Source organism: Durio zibethinus, chromosome 15 (assembly GCF_047325235.1).
Source record: "Durio zibethinus cultivar Kanyao isolate XHJ-2024 chromosome 15, ASM4732523v1, whole genome shotgun sequence".
NCBI classification, from domain to species: Eukaryota; Viridiplantae; Streptophyta; class Magnoliopsida; order Malvales; family Malvaceae; genus Durio; species Durio zibethinus.
Window position 1 is genome coordinate 17,716,070 of NC_143176.1, and position 24,437 is coordinate 17,740,506.

A 24,437-nucleotide genomic window follows, 5' to 3' on the forward strand; every position below is an offset into this window, starting at 1 on the left:
ATAGTATCTTTAAATAGTAAATTCTAATCTATGAAACTAAAATTTAAGTTTGAGAGTACGGTTATACGTAAGAAAGGTTATAGCACCCTCACAACACCTATTCAAAAGATAGTACTAGTCTGATTTTAAGTTATCCATGCCTTAAAACATATTTAAAATTTACCAAATAATTTAATATTAAAAATTTTTCTTAAATTACTCCACTATGTTGGTAATAATTTAAAAATATTTTTCTTACCTCAGAAGTATTTAAAGAGACTATTTGTCACGCTTTGAAAAGGCTCCATCAACGAATTCACTTAATTTTGCTTCTAGAAATAATTACCTATAAACTAGGTTTATAATCAAAAATATCCTTTAATCTGTTGGTAAGATTTTTTTGTTGAAAATTATCATCCAATATGTTGGTAGGATTTTATACAAAAAAATATATATTATTTTATTTTTTTAATTTGATTTTTTTATGAAATTATAAGACTTTCAAATATGTTGGTAAAACTTTATTTTGGAAATAAAATAAACTAAAGTTGGCTCGACTAAGAGGCTGGGTTGCGTGGCTTACTAGAATAAATCTTTATAATTTTAAATTTTGCAAAGAATTCCAAAAAAAAAAAAAAAAAAAAACTACTACATGAAATCGTATCTTTTTTTTTGAATGATTTTTCCTTTCCTATTTTCTCAAAAGTTTTCGTATAATCTTTTTCTTCATCCCCGTTCTTTGTCTACCTTAGAACAATTTATAAAGATTTTCTAGTAAAAAATTTTAGGGTTCCATTGATTGTCAAGGATTTTTAAAGATTTTTTAAATCCTTTTAATTTAGGTAAAATCAATTTAACAGAAACCCTAGCTTTGATGCTCTGTGATTGTAGGCACCCCATTTTGTCTGAAAATATGTTTTTGAAATTAGGCTTCAACCATAATTGAGAGATTTTTTTGATTTAATTCCAAAATCAATTGTCGTTAAAAATGATGTGGAGAGATTGTTGGGATTTAATTTTATAATCAATTCACATTAAAATGATAAAGAAAGATTTTTGGGGTTTGATTTCAGAATCAATTCTAATTAAAACAGAAATCAAATAAAATCATAGATTAAAGGGGAATTGATTGAGTATGAATTCTTATATAAATCTGTGATCAAAGTAGGGGGAGATGAAAAAAGATCCCAAGTGCCCTCTAGCCAACCGAGACCACTCTCCAACACCACTACCACTCGTATCCTTTTTCTCTGTATTCCTTCCTCCAAGATGGTCCACTAGCCATGGTTTCGAATGAGAAAATGTTGAAGGTTAAACAAATGCTGGTTTTCCTGATTTTGGAAATTAGGATCATTTTCCATTCGGTGATAATAAGGGTGACAATGGGAGGTGCCATCCATGAAGCTGAATTCCACAGAACTGACGCCTTTATGCATCAAACACATAGTATAGTCTGTGATGTGGAACCCAGAATAGAAGATGCTGAAATTCAGGGTCAAACTGGTGAATTTACTCCATATCCTGGGTTGATGGATGAAGTTGTCCTTGATGAAATAAATAAGGAAAACCCTTATGGTGACAGCCAAAAAATGCTATCTCGTTCTCTAGGAGGGGTTGACAGTGGTTCGAAAGTTGATGGTTTTGCCAAGATAGAGTCTGTCGAAGGTGGTGAAAAGATAATCCAAAGCTTCAGACTAGTTCCAAATTACAGTGCTCGTCCTTCTCTTTCTTGCAATGCTTATTTGTACTTTGGTGATGAAACATTGAAGAAAGAGGGCTGCTAAAAGGAGAAAGCAATTATGAAGAGGCTATATAATTTGATCCAATTATTCATTACAACCAGTACTGCCCCTGGGTGAATGGAAATGTTGCTGCTGCTGGCTGTAGTAGCTCTGGCTCTGGCTCCAACACAAGTGCTGATGTTGTTGCATTTTGTCGATGGCAGCTGACCTTGGGTACGCTGGATGCCCTGCGATCACTGGATCATATTCTTGTGCAGACAGTGCAGTCTGAGTTAGCGGCATCATTGTATAAGGATGATCACAAAACTTATGGTGAAAAGCTCCTTCGGCAATTCCGGTTGAAATGGGTATCAGCAGTACAAATTATGGATGAACTTTCCTGGTTGAAGTTTGAAGTTTTTTTGCTTGAATCCGTCAACCCACGTGAAAATTCGTGCTTCAAGTTTGACCTAATCGAATTTTTTTTTTCATTTTATTTTTAATTTTAAGTTTTTATTTCATTTTTATTATTTATTTTATTTTGCTGATTTTTTACTAAGCAATTCATTATTTATTAAATATTTTATAAAAATTTCTTTTATTACTTTATTTTTGAATAACAATAAAAAAATAAAAGAATATTTTCAAATAAATTTATGAATTCCATCAAACTATTAGAGAATTTTCATGGATTTAAAATTTATAAAATCTACCAAACTATTGAAAAATTTCATAAATCAATTTTTTTAAAAAATAAAAAATAATAATTTTTATCGTCTAAAATATTAGAGAATTATTTCAAATTAAGTCTTACCAAACTATCGGGATACTTAATAAAATTCTCAAAAGTTTTTACAGATCTTTTTATAATAAAACCTCACCAAATTATTGGAAGATTTGCTTCAAAGTAAGTTTTACCAAATTATTGGGGAGACTTATTGATTTTCTTGAATAAGACACTTTAATAAATCTGACGACAAAGTCACTTTAGAGTGGGACCTTAGTCTCAATGAATACTTCTAAGGTGAGAGAATTATCTTAAATTGCTACCAAACTATTGGGATAATTTTAAGATTAATTTTTAATATTTAATATTTTGATAAAAGCATAAACATTTTTTAAGGCTTGGATAATTTGGAATCAAAATGGTATCATTCTTGGAATGGGCGCTGTAAGGGTGCTATAACTTTCTTCACGCTTAATTGCACTCCCAAATCTAAAATTTGATTTTGCAGATCAGATTCAATCAGGTGGCCAATGACACCTAAACAAAAAAAGACTGATGACAGCTCCTCTAATCCATGTCTAGCGATAGGTCTACGGATCTATACATTATGACAGTGATCCTTTTTTATTTCATTTCCTATTTCATGTAGGTTAAGAAAAAAAATCTCAAAAATTCCTCTTTGCCCAATTCTTGTATAAGATTTCCAAAAAATTCTATTTGATTTTCTTTTCTTTCTTTTATGTTTATTTAGTTTTTATTAAAGAATAAATAAATAAATAAATAAAATATTTGTTGGGGCAAAGTCCACATCAAAGTAACATACATTGGGCTCACAACCCGACAATCTTGATAAAATGAAAACTGAGAATTTGGATGCACACTTCAAATGAAATAGGATATCTACACCCATTCCTACGGATATTTAATAGGTTTGGGTAATTCCCGTACTTATAACGTTTAAAAAATAAAAATAAAAGTTTATTTTTTTAGCTTTTGTTATTTTATTTTGCACATTTATATAATTTTTATAAATATATTAATATATATTTTTAAAATAAAAATATATTAGTTCTAATTAATCAAAATAATAATTTATATTATTTAATAAAAATTTATTTACTAATATATATATATATATATATGGGGTATAGGTATGGGTATGGGATCATTGTTACATTACTCGTCCCCGTATTAGATAAAAAAAATTCTAAAATCATACCCATCTTCATCCCAATCCCATAGTATAATATACATCCCCTCCCCATTTAAATAAAATGTCGGATTCTCTATGGAATATGAGTAAGATTGACATACTTAATTTCAAAGAAAAATTGACTACAGGAACCTTAAGTTTGGTAGAAGTTATACTTAACCTCTTAGCACTTAATTTGATAAGAAGGAAATAAAATGTTTAACTATTAACTTAAGCCAACAAGACTTTGATTTAGTGGCAAGGAGGAGTCCTTGAAACTCTAAGGTTCCAAGTTTAAGTTTCATTATATGTGGGCTTGTTTTAATTTTATGTTGAATTTATTTAGTTAAGTTCTAATTTATTGATTAATTTATTTGTTTGATTATTTAGTTAATAATTTTGTTTTAAAAAAATATAGTAGAAGTTGCAAAAATTTCACTCAAAAAAAAAAAAAAACTGAAAGTATATATGATAGGAAATAAAAGAAGAAAGGAAAAAAAGAACATTGCATTGCATACGAAATTGATGTATTTTCTTAGCAATAATCATAACTTGTGTAAAACATATTTTTTTATTAATTGAAAATATAAATTTATAATTTAAGGAATTAAATATAGTCCGTAATAAATTATTGGATATCCATTAATCCATATGCTTTGTTTTTATGCCATTGGATCGAACACAGCAGAAGTATTATTAGTTGGGTTGATGGGAAGGAAAAAAAAAAAACTAAAAGGTTAGCCGTTTGCCACAAATAAGATAAACCGGCTGGGAATCTAAACAAAATTAGTCTCAAAATTAAAACCAGGAACCATGCACATGAACACTGCTAGCCAGCTGGAAGACAGTAGTATATATGTAATTCCTTTAGTGCTAAAAAGTACTAGGTGGTAAGAAATAATTACCGACAAGAAAGAAAACTATATATATAGGTGTACTAGGTGGTAACTAATCATAAACCCAGTTAGGGTTAGGGTTAGGGATTCAACATCGACTTAGAGAGCAATACCAATGTTGATCGTTTCTCCTGATCAGTTTCCATTACCCCTTGGCTACCGCTTTTATCCCACCAAAGAAGAGATTTTGCAGTTCTACCTTCCCCCCGCCATTAATGGAGAGCCCTTGCCCTCTAATGCTTTGATTGAACGTGAGATTTACGGTGAGAATAGAGAGCCGTGGAATATTTTTGATAAAGATAAAAAATGCTCTTATTGGGTTTTCACCATGTTGAAGAAGAAGAGTAAATCTAGAATTGATTGGACTGCTGGTTCTGGAACCTGGCTTGGTCGAAGCATCAAAGAAGTGAAGGATAAACATGGTAATATTTTAGGGTTTGATAAGTACTTCAGTTTTACTTGCAAGAAAGATAGATCAAACCGAGGCAGCAATGGACGTTGGATTATGCATGAGTTTTCCTTAAGCGACGAGGGTTTGAGCGATTATGTTATCTGCAAAATCGAAAACAAAGATGCGGTGGGTTCAGATCATCAAGACGACTCCACAGCAGAAGTTGGTTCAGATCATCATGAAAGCTACTTCTCCACGGCAGACGTAGAATCCGCTGACAAGAAGCGCAAAGCCTTGGAGGTTAATGATGAACAGATGTGCAAGAAAACCTGTGTTGATGATCAGATCATCAGTAACATAAACCAAGACAATGCAGATGAAAGGAATCCTGGAAGCAGTAGTCTAGCAAATGCTAATAGAGAGATTTGGAAGGGATTTGAGGATGAAGAAAATCAAGACCCAAACAAACAGCTGATGATCGATTCCAACTCTGTTGAGGCATGTAAATGGAACAACATGGACATGGCTTCATTTTTTAATGAGCTTAATGACGAGAGACCTGCCTTAGGTGCATGGAGCACAGAGGTTGATTATTCCAGTTGTCCCTCACTTTAAAGTCTACTAGGCTAAGGCCTTCTAAACGTCTTCGGACAATTCCTTTTGTTGCTGCCGCAGGGTAATTGGAAACTTCTTTTTATTGTTAATATGTAGTAATTTTTAAATTTTGGTCATTAAATGGTTTGGTATTCGCAAAAACATTGTATAAAATACTGTGGAGTTTAATTAAACTCTCTTTTCTTACCCAGTTTAGATGTTTGATATAACTTCTTGTTTGTTGTGACATGGATTAAGGGTATAATTTAGTTTCTTGAAATTATTGTTATTACTATACCATAAGGTTGCTCCACTATGATCTTGAATTTCATATTTTGTATTTAATCTATGATTTTTGTTTGCTATATTTGAATTTGGTTGATGTAAAAAAAAACATAATTTATTTTTTTTATAGAAAATGCACATTTTAATTGCTTGTATTTTCTTGTTGCTCAAGATGATAATGATTTTGATAGTTAGCATTAAAATTACATGCATGGAGTGGGTATTTTAGTTTATTTATGCTTAATTCCAACAAAATTAACATGTGTACCCCTTATTACATTTTTAGTTTATTTTTAGGATTAATTATATATTTAGATTATGTTCAAATTCTCAATGTAATACTTAAATTAAAGTTAAAAATCGGTAATTAAATAATCAAACTTTATGTTAGTCCAAATTCTATGAAAAAATAATACAATTAGTCTAATAAATAACATATTCAAAAACAACAGATGAAAAACATTTCACGTAATTAACAGTATTAATTTAGTGTACAAATTGATACATGAAAGAAAAAGTTTGAATACTTCAAATTGTTATACTTTAAGTATCAAATATCAAAAATAAAAAATTCATTATTCAAATATAAAACTTATTATAATTCAAGTACCAAATTGTATTTAATTCCCTTTTTATCCTTCGATTCAACCGTTCAATTATGCTTCTTCTAATTTTTATCCCTTTAACATTCACGTTCAAAATAAGTTTTGAGTTTTTTCTATTTAATATCATAAATTTATTTTTTTATACTATTAAAGTATAATACTTTTTATTATCAAAAGTAAAAAATGCAAATTTAATTTAAAATATAGAAGAAGTAAGAGTAAAGATTGTTAAAAATTATAAAAAAAATTTAGGACATCTGAAATTAAAATAATCAAAGAAAATAGAACGTTGAAAATATTTATTTTGCCACAAGTTGTTCTTTTTAAGAGTTCAGCTTCGATAGAGTACCTTTCTCCCTTTACTAAAACAATGCTTACATTCTGATTGCAAAACCATTTATTTTTTTTACTGGTTTTCAAAACCATTAGATTTTGATTTACAATGTTCCTCGTTAGCCAAAATATATGATAATTAGGGTAAATTATACATTAATTTTTATAAATTAATCGAGTTTGATTCGAATAAAACTCACATTCTGTTCAGTTATTATCAAGTCGAGCTTAAATTCGAGTAGTTTGACTTATTGATTGAGTCAAGTTAGAGCATCTTTATATTTGACTCGAGTTATTCACAAGCTTAATCAAGTTTTTATATTTTAATATATTTTAATTATTTTAACTGATAAAATATTTTTAACTTGAGCACAAATAATCAAGTTTTTATCGAATATAGAAATCGAACTTATTTTTACATGTTAATCGAGCTTAATCGAATGAATTCGATTTTTATCTTGAGTCGAGTTTGAGCTAAAAAAAATTCAATCGAGTTTGAATCGAGTTTCGAATCTCGAATTTAGAGTCGAGCTCGAGCTTGAACTTAGTACTGTATTAACTTGAACTCAATCGATTACACCACTAATGACAACATTCCTGCAATTTTGAATCGTAACTACAATCCCATACTAGGTACCATAAGACTAACCACATAGAAAAATCAATTTAGTTACTATTAAAATTTATAATTCATATATTTATATCATATTTATATTATGTGAAACATGTCTAAAATATAAAAATTTATTGTATCAAATTAGAGTCACACGCTAAACTCAACATATCTTTTATTTTATTTTTGCTAAACTCATAAAATTTTTTTTAAACTGTCTTTTTTTTATGATATCAGTTTAAAAATGGCAACTCTAATTACCACTTACCATTGTGTAGAAACTTGGAAATAGTTTATTCAGTAATGATTTGATAAGGACTTGATATCATTAAACATTATACAGATCTATTTCACATTTGCGCTCACAAAGAGAGACACTCAATTAACAAAATTAAAACTATCATTAATGGAAAATTTTCATTAGTAATTATTGATGGATTACAGACAGAATATTAACAGATTGTAGTAAAAAAAAATTAACATTTACCATCAAAATATTGATAAATTATCGATAAAATTATAATTTTTGTTTAATATTTTTGTTGAGTTTACTGTTTAATTTTTTGTTATAAATTTGTTGAGATTTGTTGGGTTTTTGGTTAAATATTTGCTTAGTTTTTGTTGGGTTAAATTTTTAGTTTATTTTTGTTGATTTTTTGTTGAGTATTAATGTTTAGTATTATTAATTTTTTTTGAATTTTTTTTAGTATTGTTGAGTTTTTTTTTTTTTTTTTGATTTGTTGAGTAATTTTTTTATTTGTTGAGTATTGTTGAAATTTGTTAGTTTTTTTTTTTTTTAATATAGATTTATTAAGTTTTAGATTTGTAAGATTTATATTAGTTAATTTGAGTTTGATGTGTATTAAGATTTATAGATGTTTTGATGGATGTTTTATATTTAAAATTTTTTAAATTTTAATAATAATTATAGAAATTAAATAATTTATGTTTGTACAGGATACACACCTTTTATTCATTGGTTGAGTTGAGAAAATTCTTCGAATATTTGATTTGAATTGTCTAGATGCACCTCCAAGACAAGTGGATAATTCTCCTGGTTCAATTACAATTGTTGCATGGCTCCACAGCAACTAGACCATCTTTAAGTTCTTGTACTCATACTAATGATGTTAGGTATGACTATGTTCAACTGGTAGCACCTTTACTTTTTTTTTCTACAATTGGTTGCCATAAGATATTTCATTTGTCACAAGTATCATATATGTTTTGAATTAGTGTGCGTCACTCGAGGATTTTGAGATAAAATGTCTAATAGATAGACTATTATGTGCTTGTGTAATGGATGCATATTGTTTCTTAAGTTTAAAAGCCAAGCATGGAAGTTTTAGGACATTTTGCATGTTATGCATACTTGTTACAAAACATTTCTTGGGTTCATTTTACTCGGGTGAAGATAATGCTGGTGCCAACATTTGGTGGTTGACTTTATAAATTTTTTTAGTATCGTGCCGTGTGGGAATTTCTAAGTTTTCTTAGATACTTGATGGAATTTAGGAAAGTAAAAAAAAAAAAAATGGAACCATTCTCTAGTTTTTCTCAAGGCATAATAACGAAAATTTCCAGGAAGATCATTGAAGGAGTTTGCAGCTAAGTATGGCTACAAGGAAGGAAAAGGACTATTGCCTAATGGGCAAGGATGAGTAAAACAACTTAACAGGAATTTTTGCTCACCAGGCCTCTCAGGCAACTAATTATACAGCAGTATTGGTACACATCATGATCATGTCTTGACATAATATTTGTAGCTCTGGACACTCGGTTATCGAACTGTGCATTTAGTTCTAACCAAATAAATTAACTATCTAACTAATCATGAACTATGCAGCTAAACCGAATTTATTTCACTTCAGTCTTTACTTCACCTACACAAGAAATTGTTGGGGGAAAGAGGGGAAGAACTGATTGATGTTAAAAATGGATCAAGTTACAAGATATGATAAAGCAGATCACACCTCATTGCTCAGCGGCGTAGGCCAGAATATACAGCTTTCCAGAAAAGAGGATGAAAATCTCCAGTTAAGACCTCCACATCCAACTTCTCTACGTGAGGCCATATCTGCCAAAAATGCAGATTGGTAGGAATTATTAGAAACAACAAATCCAGTTTGCTGCACATTCAGTCATCATGTAGGCTTTTGTTCAAGGCAATGCAATTAGAGAGGACAAACATATGCAAAGCAAGTACATGTGAGGAAACAAGCACTAAGCTGGTACGCATAAGGCTACATATAATAAGGTACATCTGTCAAGTCTAATAATATAGACCTTAAACAGAGTTATAGATGCATTCCTCAAAAATTAGAAAGGATTGACTATGATGTGGAGTTCACTAACCCATGTCATAATTCCCATATCTGTGTTTTAGTCTAAAGCAAATTTGTCAAACATGGTAAATTATTATTTCAAGCTAATTCTTGCATTCAGGAATGCTTCAGAACATTGCTAACCAACTTTAGAAAGTCCTAGAATCAAAATATAGCAGAAGTAGAGAGAGATAACATTGGAGGTGTGTACCACTGTCTGAGCTGATCATGGAATTTTTTTCATTTCACTGTTTAGGAATTTTAGTTTCTTGATTGACAGTTGTGAGCCGATTCAGTCATATTTTTTCATAATGTTCTAACTATATCATTTCTTGCTTTCCATTGCCTTGCAAAGCACCTACCACCACAGCCTAGGTCCATTCAGAACATTCCAGAAAAAAGATTTATAAACTCTTCCGCATCACACCATCACACTAGTTGAAGCCCATGACTGCAGTTGAAGCCCATGACTGCATCCATCGAGTAAGAATATGCCCAACAGCAGCCAAAAAGAAGGCTGTGCGGAGTTTAGACTACAATAGAAAGTCAGACCGATTGTGATCTCCTCTTAAATTTGGGAAGAGTTAAGAAATGTTGATTGAATATTTGGCATAACTTCCTAGTCAGAAAGTTTCAAATTGACAAAAAAAGGTGCACTTGTAGATTAAAAGCGATTTTACATCAGTTAATTTTCAGAAAAGTACTGCAGCAGCTATAGGAGACCAAAATTGGTGAAGAATAGTCATAGAGAAACATCGCAAAGTCATCAAGACATCCCAAAGAGAACAGGAGCTCAATGGTACTTCAGATGCATATTGCCTTGAGAAAGCCTTGACATAGCCCAGAGTCGATAAACACCACTGTTCTTTTTCCCTTACATTGTAAACATTTGTTGCCCTATCCCCGTTGGACTGACTGCAATATAGAATAAAAAATAATTAATTCACTGTTATCTTGATATTATGACAATGTGCACAAAAAGATGAATAAAGACAAGGGGAGAGTAAAGGTAGGGGGAGTTGGGAACTTTTCCTAGGTCCACTCTCATCATCCACCTCCATGGCTGATGATTCTTCAAGGACAACAGCCATTGAATCTCGATGGATAGACTTTAACGCTCGCAATATTCCAGCTCTAGATGCATCGGGCAGGCATTCCATCAATACATTATTAAAGTTCTTGTATAGAGCAAGTAACAAAACCTACACATTTCAATCACATAAAAAATAGAATAAGGTAATTGGAACAGAATTTTGATGAAAAAAAGGATAATCTGGTAGTTTCTGCTAGTAGCAGACGAAGAAACACTAGTAAACTTATAAAGGAGATGGGAAAAAAAGAAAAAGAGAAAACATGTTTAAATAAGTAAATATATATTCCATTTTAACAACACCAAACTTCTCAAACTAAATCTGCCATTACCACAGCATTAAGGCAAAGACTATACTTAGGTGCATTATCCAAGTATAACTAAAAATGAAAATTAAAATAAAACTACAACCTATATATGTAGGATGTAAATTTGTCCATCCAATTTTGGACATTAGAATTTAAGTGTAATTGTGACATTTAAGGCAGATCAGAACATGCTGATTAAAAGGCATGGACATGAATACTGGTCTATGCATCAAGCATATAAATTGTGTATGTATACCATCCGGAACATACTAGTGAAGAATTCAACCAAAAGGACAAAGTTTCCCCTCAAAATTGTAATGCTTTTGGAAAAAAAAAAAAATAAAGTTATGTTAATTGCATCTAATACCTCATTTTCATCAAGAGTTCCAGCAAGAAGAGCCTCCTCGGCCAATAAAGAGTCACGAATAGATACTTCCTCTTCCTTAGCTTTTTCAGCCTGAGTTTTTAGAAGCTTTAACCTTGCAGGGTTTTCACCAAGAACAGGTTCACCTTCCACTAGTGTAAGCTTTGACTCAGCAGCCTCTAAGTCTGCTTTTGCCTTAGATGCAGCTTCTTCCACTGATATAACACCCTTCTTCAGAGATGATAACTCTTTTCCTAAATCAGTGATATGATTGTATGTCTTACCAACTGCATTCCTGAGAATCTGCGGAATTAAAAGAGATAAGTTTTTTAAATGGAACTAATTTTGAACAGATACAATGAACATTTTTGAACAGATACAATGAACATGAATAGTATAAAACCACAAACAGACATATGATTAATTTTCCAAACAGAATACATGATAAATGATTGCACAAGTAGTTACGGGGTACAAAATTAGAAATAGAAACAGGGGGAAGGGGTAATTATCAGTTTCTTTTCATGCAAAGCCAGGGAGTAATTATTTTAATTTTAGATCAAAGCTTCCCTTAAGTTCATTTTAGTTTTTTTTTTTTTTTTTTTTTTCATTTTTTTAAGAAAAAAACCTTAGGATCTTAAATGCTGCATAAAAACTCCAGTATTTAGTAAGTTTCAATGTCCAAAATAGTAACAACAGAGATTGGCAATGGCTTGAACTTTTTCTGTTCATTACAAAAGATTGGGGGACTTTGGCATGTCTATTAGCCTAATTGAATTTGCAGCATTCAATTCAACCACACATTAAGCAGGTCCGTAGCAAGGAAACCAGGAACCATTCATTTGAAACTATGCTTTAGTTTGTGGGAAAAGCAGGGAGGGTGCTGGCAAATATAAACTGAATTTGTTTCTTTACCTCCCATGGATGGTCTGATATATGATATTGCTCAATGTTTCTGGAGAGAAGACCCATCTCACAATGGCCAAATTAGATATAAGACAATAACCCATCATCCTATCAATTGCAATGGCTGTCATCTGTGCATTGTTCTTCCACTATGAACTCACTTCAGCTAAGAGCATGACCTGCTTATCCTCATCAGGACTAATTTTTGCGATGACCTGCCTATATCTCTCCAAGACAGTGATTAAATGAGTGAAACTTTAAGATCCAATGTCAAGAAGGGTTTTTACAACCAAACTTAGGGTAAATTCCAGCCATGAGGAGGATATATATTTTCCTCAATCCAAGAAAGTATCTCACGTGCTGTCTGCCTTCCTTTCACCTTGTTGCTAAGTTCTGCAGAGAGTGCATGTTGTTCAGTTATTTCTCGACCATCCTCTACACTATACTTGAAGTTTGGACCACTCTTGGGTGGAAGCAACTCTTCTAGAGCAGGTGCATTCTCAATGCTCTACATTAACAAATGTCATCAAGATGTAGCAATTCTAGCATGTTTCCTTACCGGCTTTATTTTCTCCCAATATGACAAATGAAGTTCTCTTTCCAAGATCTCTTGAACAAATACATGCTGTGGAGCCCACTTTGGGAATTCTAGGACATAAGCCCATTCTTCCCAAGGCCAAATAAATTTGAAGTTCGATCTGTAGAGGAGGGAAATTATTGTTAAATGTACACAAATCAGCTGAAAAACTAATCTCAAATTAACATCCAGAAAGATGGACCAAGGGATCTAGTTAGTGCACTGAACATCTGGCTGAATCAACAGTCATTAATTGGATGTACGATCCAACGTGCTAAATATCATATTTGTCAAGCATAAAAAAAGTATATATATATATATCGTGATAAAAAAAAAAAAAGAATAACAGAACTTAATGTAGACTTACAGATGGTGTGAAAACCAAAGGATAAGTTGTGTCCAACATTCCATATCTAAGTCCGCAATCTTATAAAAAAGAGCACGAACTGCACCAGCTACAACTGCAGGAAAGGCCCCAGAGAGAGCCTAAGCAAAAAACCATGATGTCAGACACTTAAAATAAAGGCCAAAACAATTTCTTATGAAAAGAAAAAAAATAGAAAAATAAGCATAACAGCTTCTATATTACCTTACAGAGGTCCATAATAACCAGAGTGTAATGTATTAGCTTGAATGGGGGCTTTGGTAACAAAAGCAGCTGCAACAACAGACATCATTTCCATATCAGAGGTTCTAATAGTAGGTAAGAGATAATAAATGCAAAAATACATTCTTTTTTAATTAGAAAAATACATAAACGGGCTTCAAACAACAAGTTAAGCCTTAAATGGTCATAACAGTAACCACACCTTTAAAATGACCTTTTGATAGTAACATTGCAAAGCAGTTGTTATTTAATCACTTCCAAACAAGTAAAGCAGTTGTTAATTTGCTTTTTATTTGGTTTTGTAGTTAATGGTAATAAAAGAAAATAGAACCAGCTAGAGAGGGCCAATTTTACTTTGACCTGCACAATTTGGGGGAGGAGCATGAAAGAAACAGATAATAGAAGTAATGATACAAGTTGTTAGCAGCCAATGGCACAATGGTGACAAGAAAGACACTTGATCTTGTATTCTAGGAGCCATTTTGCTTCAATGGCCATTTCAATATTTCTTTCACTTTTTTATAAAAGAAATAATTAAAGGATTATTTGCTAAGTCAAATACACTCCTGGTCACAACTATCCATTGGCAACAACGTATTAGCTATATGATATAACAGGGCATTTCATGATGCATGCAGCTAGTGAAAAAACCATACATGACAAAATTAAAGAAGATGGTCTTCAATCACCTTATCTATTTAAACATGTAACAATTAAATTTTCTCCTAAATTCTCCAAGAAACATCATCACGTACTTTAAATTTGACAATTACAAATAAATTCAGAAGAGGTATTATTTTGGTTTCATGGATTATACTAAGTAATGGCCTAATTTGGTGGATTCCTCTTAGAGGTAGGTAATGTATACTTAAAAGACATTACATATACATAATAGGTTTCTAACTCTTCCATTATAAGCAAATGACAAAATGGCAAAATGCCAGATAACAAGCAAGTTCAAGCCATTTAAACGTAACAGGAAGCATGAAATTATTTAGTGTTGTTGTCCACTAGCTACAGGTGCAAAAGAATTAATATTCCTGTTTATATTTTATGTAACAACACATGACGAAAAGGCATAATCAGATCCTTGCTATTGACAAATAGCAATCAGAACATATAACATAACTTTTCCCTGAGATAATTAAATTTATGACAAAAGGCCTTAACATACTTTTATAAACTAAATGATAAGGAATAATTCATTTTAAAATATAAAGAAACAAGATCAAGCTGATGATTGAATCAAAGAAAATCATGAATAGCAGCAGCAAACATGCAGACAGAGGTAGCAGTTGATTTATCAGAACAATGCTAGAAAATCAATAAAAGTCCAGTTTTTAACTCTTTCAAAATGCAACTAAGTGGTTAAAGGAAAATGCATTAAAAAAAAAAAAATCTTTCACTGCTTCTGATTGTTGCTGACTATCAAGTAAAAGATCAGTGAGTTTTCAATGTCTACACAGCAGACTGATATTTTCACTATTGTTTTTGTAATTATAAACGTACTAAATTCTAGCATCTCTTCAGTTCACAAGAGTTAAACCATAAAATGTGGGTAAATATGAATAAATATTACAAAAAAAATAGAATAAGCACTTGTAAAATACAGTTTGCCCATTGTGATACTATCAAACACAAGATGTTTGACAAAGGAATAGCTTCAGTTTAATAGTCTAATAATTCAGATTATACCAATCTTCTTGGGTAGAAAATAAACATTGTTATTGACAAACCCATGCCCTCTTGACTTGAATCTATCCTCAGATAATTTTCAAGCTCGTATAGCTCATAATGAGAAAAAAGTAGAATCATTTATGGAAAATTATGAAAGCCATTAAAGTAAATAAAAGAAAATAATGAAAGGTCAGCATTGTGTACAAACCATCCATTGAAGAACAAAAGCACATCCAGCAAATACTCTTCAACAACAAAGTGATCAATAGGCTGCAGATCCTGTCAAACAAAACAAGAAATGAAATATAGAGATAGAGCTACAAAGAAAAATCCACATTGGGGAGAGGGATGGATAAACATAAGCTGTTATAGGCAACTAAGCTTTACACGACAAACCCTTGTACCATCTTTGTTGAAGAAGGAAAATGGTGGTGGCACGTGAGAAATGCAAGAATGACATCTTAAATAATTTTACCTCTGTTTTACTAGCAGGAAAAATATTAAGTCTACGTGCCCTTTGCGGATACTTCAACTCTGCATCACGCTTTTGTTTTCCATAAGTTACATCAGAAATTATGGAAGGCAGATCAGGTTGCTCAGGACAGCTAATGGGCCCAAACTCATAAGACTTTCCAGCAACTTGCTGGGCTTCAAATGATAGGTGAGGTCTTGGAACTAGCACATCAAAACAAATCATAAAATTAAAAACTTTCATGCAGAAGATAGAAGGGTGGTGGAGGATGGGAATTAAAGTGGAGAAGAACAAAAGTTACTCCAATGCAGATAGATGGCAGAGAGAGACCATAGAAAATAAATTTGTATCAGAAAATATACTAAATAACTTCTTGTCCATATTACCAAGGTAATAAACATTCACATTTATGGCAAGAGTGAAGGGTTCAAAGTTATAAAATAAACAAAGACTAGATATGTTACCACTTTTAACTTTCCACCCATTGCTAGATAGAACTTGTATCCGTTGCCATAAATCTTCAAGGAAATCCTGAAGGAACATTATGGGAAATATCGATGAAGAAAGGTGAATCCTGGCTATATCAATAATTAAGAATTGTTGTGTAAAATTGGAGAAGAAAAAAAGAAAAAGGAGCATAAAATAATGAGGAATTAACAATGATGGAAAGACATAACCTAGTTCTGTTAATCATTATCACAACTATCAGAGCTAACTGCTAAAGCCTAGAGTCTTTCTAAGTCAATTAATCCATAGCACAAATATCCTCAATGCCAAAAGATGTGTCTATACTATACTTTGTAAAATTCCTAACATATTGGTCACTTTTGAAAATGATTTTACTGAGCTGCAAAGTAATGGATATGATCTAAATAGAATTCAGACAAATAATGAACATATGCAGCATTCAATATAGTTCAAATGATGTAGGACATGTAGGGAGAAGAGATAGAATATAGAAATCAAGGGGGAAACTCATAAATAGATTGAAGCCACTAGAGAGAAACAGAGGAAATCAAGGAAGAAACAGAACTTAGGGAGAAAACCAGACAGAATCAATCGAGGGGAAAATCTCAATATCACAAAAACTCAAATATTCAATATTCGAAACCTAATTGAAACTAAAGTAACCTAGGTATTTATAACTAAACCAAAAACCCTAATAAAATACAAAATACTAATAATAACCCAAAAGCCCTAATATTTGAAAAATAACTCAAAATACTAAAATCTAAAATATCCTAAATATATGCAAGATTACTATCAAACATGTAAAATATAAAATAAAGTCCTAGATATTATAATCCCTCAACTAATATGTTTGCATTCTCCATCATAAATTTGACCAGTCAAGTATAATATATAAAACTAAGCATTTCATTTATGCCAGGCACACACACAAGTCTAAGAAATTTCCACAATTGACACAGAATATTCAAGATTTAATCTTAGAGCACACAGACTAACATCAATAGTTCCCAATCAATCCTAGTTGCCCAACAATAATAATGCACCAGAAAATGGTTGCAGGAATCCATTTATATAACCAGCATAACCAAGATCATCAGTTGCAACACTTCATGAGTAAACTGCCACAGCAGTATGGACAACCATCATAAAAACACTACTTTTGACAACCAAAACTAGTCCTAGCAGTTTTACCCCTCCTTAAGAGGGATAAAATCCAAGGTTCAAATCCTCCCATGGAACTCTTCATGCATACCCAAAAAAAAAAAACCAGTTCCACCATTCCAATTTGCATGAGTGCATGCTTACAGAGCTCATTTCTTATTGACAGTTAACAATAGGACCAAAGGAATAGAATCACATTGAACAACATATAGAGACCAAAATATTGGATATCCAACGATAAGATTTCAATTCAGAACAGGTAAAGGATAGGTGAATTGCAGAAGGAGAACATCCCTTCTCAACAAGTTCACCTCCAGAGTCATCATCCTCAAAAAAAGATAATCCAGAATCAGAAGTAAGCCTACGAATGCTCAAATAGGCTTGTATACCAAGCAAGACTCTTTCTATCTCCTCAGGAACTTGCTGAATGCATACACATTTGTTTCTTTCAGAATACAAAATAAGAATCACAGCTAAAATTGAGTGAATTTGATCTATCACCGTAACAGGCATAAATAAAATAAACAGAAATGACAAAATACATTCACCAAGATGCCCAAGCAAACAATCCTGGCAACCTAAAGGATTATGCAACCTAGGCAGTATGCCAAGTGAATTACACACTGATCCTCAAGATTTTCCTGTCATTTGAAATTTACACTGCTTTTTTTGGATAAAGAAAATATTGTTATCCTATAATTCTAAACAACCAATTAATTTTTTCTAATTAGCAACCTAAAATTTGTGGTTGAGTAAATTTGATGAACTTTTACTTGTCTAAATGGAACGCAGAATGCAGGTGATTAAAACACTTATTGAAAAAAAAAAAAAAAACCTAATAAGTAACAATTAAAAAGAGATATTTCTTCAATACAAATATCTTTTAATCTAATGTACTTGAAGTTGAAAGTGAATGGAATAGGATGCTGCAGTTTTTTAACACTTTATAAGGGATGGAAAAAGAAAATAAATAGGAAGGGGTGATCAGACTGGAAAAAAGACCGATTCAACTAAAAAAGATTATACGAGAGACAGAGAACAAGCTGGATAAAAGACTGAATCAACTTATCCAAGAGCTTAACATATTATTATATATGATTGCGATTGAAAAATATGATATGATGGGACAAGCATATTTGTCAACTACAGACATGGAATAAGCTATGGTGGTGATGATTATGCGTTTTTAACACTTTTTATTATTATTCTAACACATTTTTTATACAGGTTTTATGTATTTTCAAAGATCAGACTATATTGTTTGTAATAAAAAATGCTTTTATTTCTATATACCACCATTTCTGTATTATAATTCTTTAAAAAGTCCCATGATGCAATGTCAGACCAAGATATAAATAATACCAGCAGACTGAAAACATAAGTAATAATATGAACATATGCATACCAACTATTGACAACCAACTTAACTGACAATGATCCCAACCTAACAAAACATCACTTATTAAGAGCTACGGAAGGCCTCACCTCCATGAGTTCTGCTCCTTCCCATGGAAGACAGGATAAAATGCAAGTCACATAAAAGTCAGCACGTGCTTGCCAGGAAGGATTCCCTTTCTCTTCATCCAATGTTGTGGCAGCTGATGATAATAGAGTTTCAAAGACAACTACAAGGGAAGCAGGTTGGAGAACTTTACTGCACATCTGTAGAACACAAACAAATAAAAAGGATAAAGCTTCTTATCATCTTGAAAACAACAATAAATATACTTTCATACAGGATCTGATCTAACAAATTAGTTATAAAACAACCACCAATCGGCTAAAGTTTAGAAATGCCTCCTGTTTGTATAATGCCCTAATATCCATATTTATGTCCATAAAGCAACTTAGGAAAGCAAGCTTCAAAACGTGTAAGTATCTGTTATAAGCTAAAGCTGTAGATGCTGCCCATACGGTCTCAAAGAACATTTACAGAATATGCACCAGAAAGAAGTTCATAAATAGTTAAGCAATATCTACTATGAGTTTGTCTTCCCTCTTGGTTTTGTACTTCCTGGGTTTTTGTTTGCAGTTGCAATACCAACAAGATTTTGTTAGTAGAATTTCATTCATAAAAAGAAATTTAAATAGTAAGAGTTGCATAGTCTTCCAAAATTAACTTTCATTAATGATGAAATAAATAGCATAGAGGCTCATTCTTGCACTAGTTTTCTTTAGTGTTTTCACTTCAATCATATGGACAAGGTGAAGTTAAATGCTACTATTACATTTCCAGTCATTGAAGTCTATTCCCAAAACAATCACTACAGCACTATTATAGCCAAATAGCTATAATAACACCAAACATACCAAAACAGTCAGAAACCATATTAAAATTTGAATTCTGTCACAATTTCCAGAATCTAGAGCATCCTGAAAAATCCAGCATGGAGAGAATGTGAGAAAAAAAAGTATAATGTAGAGAAAAAAGACAAAAACCCCTAAAACAACCGGAGGAATAAAATCTTGAAAACCAGCCAAATTAGAAACTTCTTACCTGAAAACTAATTTGAGTATTCTTAACTATTTTTTCGACAAGTCCTCATCTTCCAGGTTTAGCAAATCAACCTGAGAGAGAGAGGTATTAGAACCTGTAGGAGATGTCATTAAATATGCAAGGGGGAAAAGGGAACATCCATGAATATAAGTCAATTGATAATAAGGGGTAAAAATCACTTACAAAAAGCAAACATAAAAAACTATAAGGTTGTAATATTTCTCCCTTTTACTTTCTTTTTTTCTGCAGCAGTTGAGTAACAAACACGTAAAAGATGGGGAGTTCTGTACAACAAGAAATCTTGTACAGGCATCTTAAATCTCTTTATTGTGTTCTTAAACAACTTTTTGTTTGCAAAATTAGAATCTTTTCAACAGGATCACTAATGAAAGCCCTACACGGATTCTTAGACATGTAAAAATATTCCCTCCTTTATTTTTCTTTTGTCTCTTCATTAAGATGGGAAAAAGAGAGCATAAGAAACACTCTTTTACAATAGAAAACAAGCACAATACTTTTTCACAAGGTTATTCCAAAGTGGAAAATAAAAGATTTAACAAATTGTCCTTACCTCACTACTACATAAGCCTAAAAGGGCATCATGATAACAACTCATGAAATTTCTCTTCATATGAATAAGAGCTATTACGAAACGCAATTGACATAATGATAAAAAAAAAAAATTTAATTGAATTGATGGATCAACCAGTTGAACCAATTGAACTGTGAAAGTCCAACTGAATGGCTCATGATTTGAGTTGGTTTTTAAAACATAGGTGTTCACTGTAGTCTGGCAAAAGTTGATCCACTGAATGTTATTATTTAAGTATTTAGCTACAACTGAAAATGCAAGGAAAACAAATTTTGGTCCTAGTAAAGGATTGTCAAGGCTTGTTCTGGCCTTTTGAGTTTTTTCTTATTTAGAAAAGCTCCCTGTTATCATCTTTTAGTATCACTACGATAATTTCACAAATTATGAAAAAGGGGGCATGCAGATCATCAGATCTTCCACCCAAGAAGTGATCTGTAAGACTAGTCAATTAGTGATCTTCAAGGGAGTAACATGACAAGCAATAGAAATCTGATCCCCAGTGCTCAGAGTTTTACTATAATAATCTCTGCTTACATGATAAAGTTTTTCATTGTTATTATTCATTTTTTATAAAAAAAAGTTTACTTTGCATACAATAGGATTACACTAATTTTGACAAACTTAAAACTTCTTCTCCACACCTATTATGGGGAAAATGCCCAGAATGCATAGCCCCACATTGTCAAAAATAGATTCAGCATGCTTTTACACACACTCACAAATTCATCCAGATATTTACATATAATCTATGCCTGGAACAAATACATTAAAAAAATTATTGTAAAAATACACTGTGAGCGATGTGTCAATATAAACGAATGAGTACTTTTGTTTACAGCTGACATTGTCAAATGAATGGAAAAGCATCAAAGTACAACAGAAAATGAGAGTTCAAAAGGCTTAGAAGAGCCATACCACTGTTCCATACAGAGGAATCTTGTGAGGCAATTGTTCAGCACATTGGAGAAGGAAGTGCCATGATAAAGAGAGAAAAAAAAAAAAAGATAAATGCTTTGGCAATTATCAGCAACAGAATCTTCGCACAAGGTGGAGGGGGACAAGGGGGTGGGGAATAAACTACCAATTACCATATCTTAATATGAGCTAATAAATTGATCTGCATACAAGCAAAACTCAACAAACTTCCACCTTTTGGCTTGAACTCAAAACACCATTAAAACAAACCATCTTTTCTTCTTGAAGGGTTTCTAAAAATATGTATAGACAGAAATCAAAATAAGCATTCAATACTCAGTATAAACCTCAAGCAGGGAACTATATCAAATTATCTGAAGAAAACATCCTCCAACTCATCAACCGACAGTTTCCTCCATCATTAAAGTGGACTATTCTATTAAAAGCAATCTTAGAGCTCCGATTGAGGTTATTCAAAGAATATAATAAATTACCAAAGAATGCATGGCTGTGTTTTCCCTCTATTCTATTTTTATTACATCCTATCCAGATTTTCTTGATGTATGATAGATGTTGTGCATATTTATGAGGTGTTGTCTTTATGTGTACATCTTGCAGTATCTTCTACTTATCCATATAAAAAAGGAGACAAATTTTTAAATTCCACAATTAAGATTTTTAACCACTTTTATGAAACCCCTCCCCTCCCATAGCAACCAACAAGAGAATAAACAAAACATCTCTTTTTCATAAATGCTTGAAGCGCTTGTGATCAAACTTTACCACTAATTTTCAAAATAGCATAATAGCAGCTTATATCTAGAGAACAACTAAACTAATGAAATGTAAACGGAAAACACCTCCCTAAATATGAAAAATGTTTCTAATTCACTTATAGGTTGCTGAAAAAAAATTAATTCCAAATGAAAATCTAAAAGCTCCACTCTGAAGCCTACACAACTATTTCAGAATTTCCCATTAAGTACTTGAAATTTTCTCCCATTTTCAACCAAGCCAGAACTACAATGTGCACTAACAAAAATAAACTGTAAGGGAAAAGTTTTTTTAAAAGCAAAACAAGAAATGAAGGTTACAAGCAAAATATCGGAAGAAGAATGCTCCAGCTCTCTCCACAAAGCTCCATAGCAAGTTTCCTGTAATTTCAACAAGAAAACCACAAAAATAGAAAATAATAAATAAATAAAATAAAATAAAATCCACTGTGAACTAGGGCTTAATTGTGGGGAAAGAAATTAGAGGAAAAATGTACGGACAATGTAGTCTTTGAATTCGAAAGAGGAACTGTACTCCGAGCATACGTCGCCGATTCGAAGAAGAAGGCTTCTCCAGCTGCTCATATGTTTTTCCTGTTTTCTTTTTCTGAGGGAAACAAACAGGCTTGGCTGGAGAGCAAATCATACTAAACGAAGAGTTTCTTGGAAAATACTAAGACTAATGATTGGATAAATATTAATAAAGAAAAAAGAACGAAAGGAGAAGAATGAAAAAAAGAGTTTTTTTAAAGAAAAAAAAAAGATATATGAAAATTTTGTTTAAATAATTAAAATTAATAAAAAAAATTTAATAATCATTATTTAAATAAAAAATGAAAAATAATTTTTTATTGTTTATGATTTAAAAATATATTTAAATCATGATATATTTATTATTTTATCAAATCTTATAATTATTATTATATCAATTATTTTTAATTAAATAAAATAAAAAATTATTTTATAAATATGTATTAATAAATTTTAAATTAATTAATTATTTTATAAATATAAAAAATATATTTATTTATATTTAACTATTCATTAAAATCAAATCACACGAAAAAAGAAGATTTTACAAGAGTTTTTGATTTGTTACGCTCTTTGGACGTTAACCCTAAAGAGGAACAGTTGAGGCCCAAGATTTTTTTGCCGTCCTCAACTTCGGCCTTAAACTATCAGTTCAGGCCCATGGACTACTTTTTGCTTTTAGATTATTTCAAAAAATTAAGTAATATTTGGTTTCAAAAAATAGAATTATTTTTATTTTTATTTTTTTAAAATAAAAAAAATAAAAACGTGATTGATAATTAAAAATAAAAATAAATTTTTAAAAAATAAAAATGAAAATAGATTGAGATATGAAAGCAAAAAAAAAGTTTTTAATTGTGAAAATAAAGGATTCACATTATTTTTTTTATGTTTTACAAGTTATCATATTTGAATTTTTTTAATATTATTAATTAATAAATATATATTATATTTATAATTAGATGTTATTAATGGTAATATCATTGAATATTTTATTTATTTTTTTTATTTTTTGCATTTGTAGAAAATAATTATTATTTTTATTTAGTATATACATTTTTAAAAAACAAAAAATAATAATTATTTTCTAAAAAGTGAAAACAAAAAATAAAAACAAAAAAGCATTTTCTTAAACTAAACAAAATCTTAATTTTCAAATTTTAAAATTTAACTTAATTAAATTATGGAGTCATTTTTAAAAGGTATTATGTAATAATTTTAAAATTTAAATTATTCGTACGTATAATCTTTTTTCTAGTACCAAATTACAAACTCTTTTATAAAATCAAAATTAATTTTTGAACCGTTAACATAGTGAAAAATTTTAATATATGTTTATTAGTTTGATTGATAATAATAATAATAATAATAATAATATAATAATAATAATAATAATTGAAGTGGTGAGTTTCCACAAAATTTTTATATTTTCTTCGTGATATAGAATGGCACATATTAAGAAAAATTCTTGGCTCAACATAGTAAGCCTAACTTGAGTTGAGAATTTTCTTAACCAAACAACCATATTTTCTCGCGTAACTACCAAAATTTTTGTCAATTTCTAGTTAGTTTCTCTTATTGCCCAATGTTCGAGTGGTGAAATGGCTTGCCAATCTTTCTTGTCAAGTGTAGCTAATTTTGTAAAGTATAAACAGAAGAGTGAGGCAAATTGGAGAAATCTACTTTCCACCCCAAATGATCAATCTTTACAATTATTTCCCCTTAATTAGTAGATGGAAAGATCTTTGTCAAGCCATTCGATGAACTGTACGATGAGGGAGTGCATCAATGGCAAAACTCTTTAGTGGCTCAATTCATTGGTAAGGTTCCTAATTT

The 24,437-nt window shown here is 31.0% G+C and overlaps 1 pseudogene across 1 annotated transcript; it reads right to left on the bottom strand.

The window, feature by feature from the left end:
- Nucleotides 1-10,244: 10,244 nt before the first annotated feature.
- On the bottom strand, nt 10,245-22,716 carry LOC111301165 (nuclear cap-binding protein subunit 1-like; annotated as a pseudogene). The gene is made up of 16 exons (XR_016327945.1): nt 22,606-22,716; nt 22,392-22,451; nt 21,298-21,402; nt 19,791-19,861; nt 19,604-19,666; nt 18,779-18,955; nt 16,126-16,192; nt 15,665-15,864; nt 15,398-15,468; nt 13,495-13,645; nt 13,273-13,391; nt 12,888-13,026; nt 12,338-12,836; nt 11,426-11,725; nt 10,693-10,862; nt 10,245-10,575 (listed from the first exon to the last, which is right to left on the bottom strand). The product of XR_016327945.1 is annotated as a nuclear cap-binding protein subunit 1-like (transcript).
- Between the last annotated feature and the right edge of the window lie 1,721 nt (nt 22,717-24,437).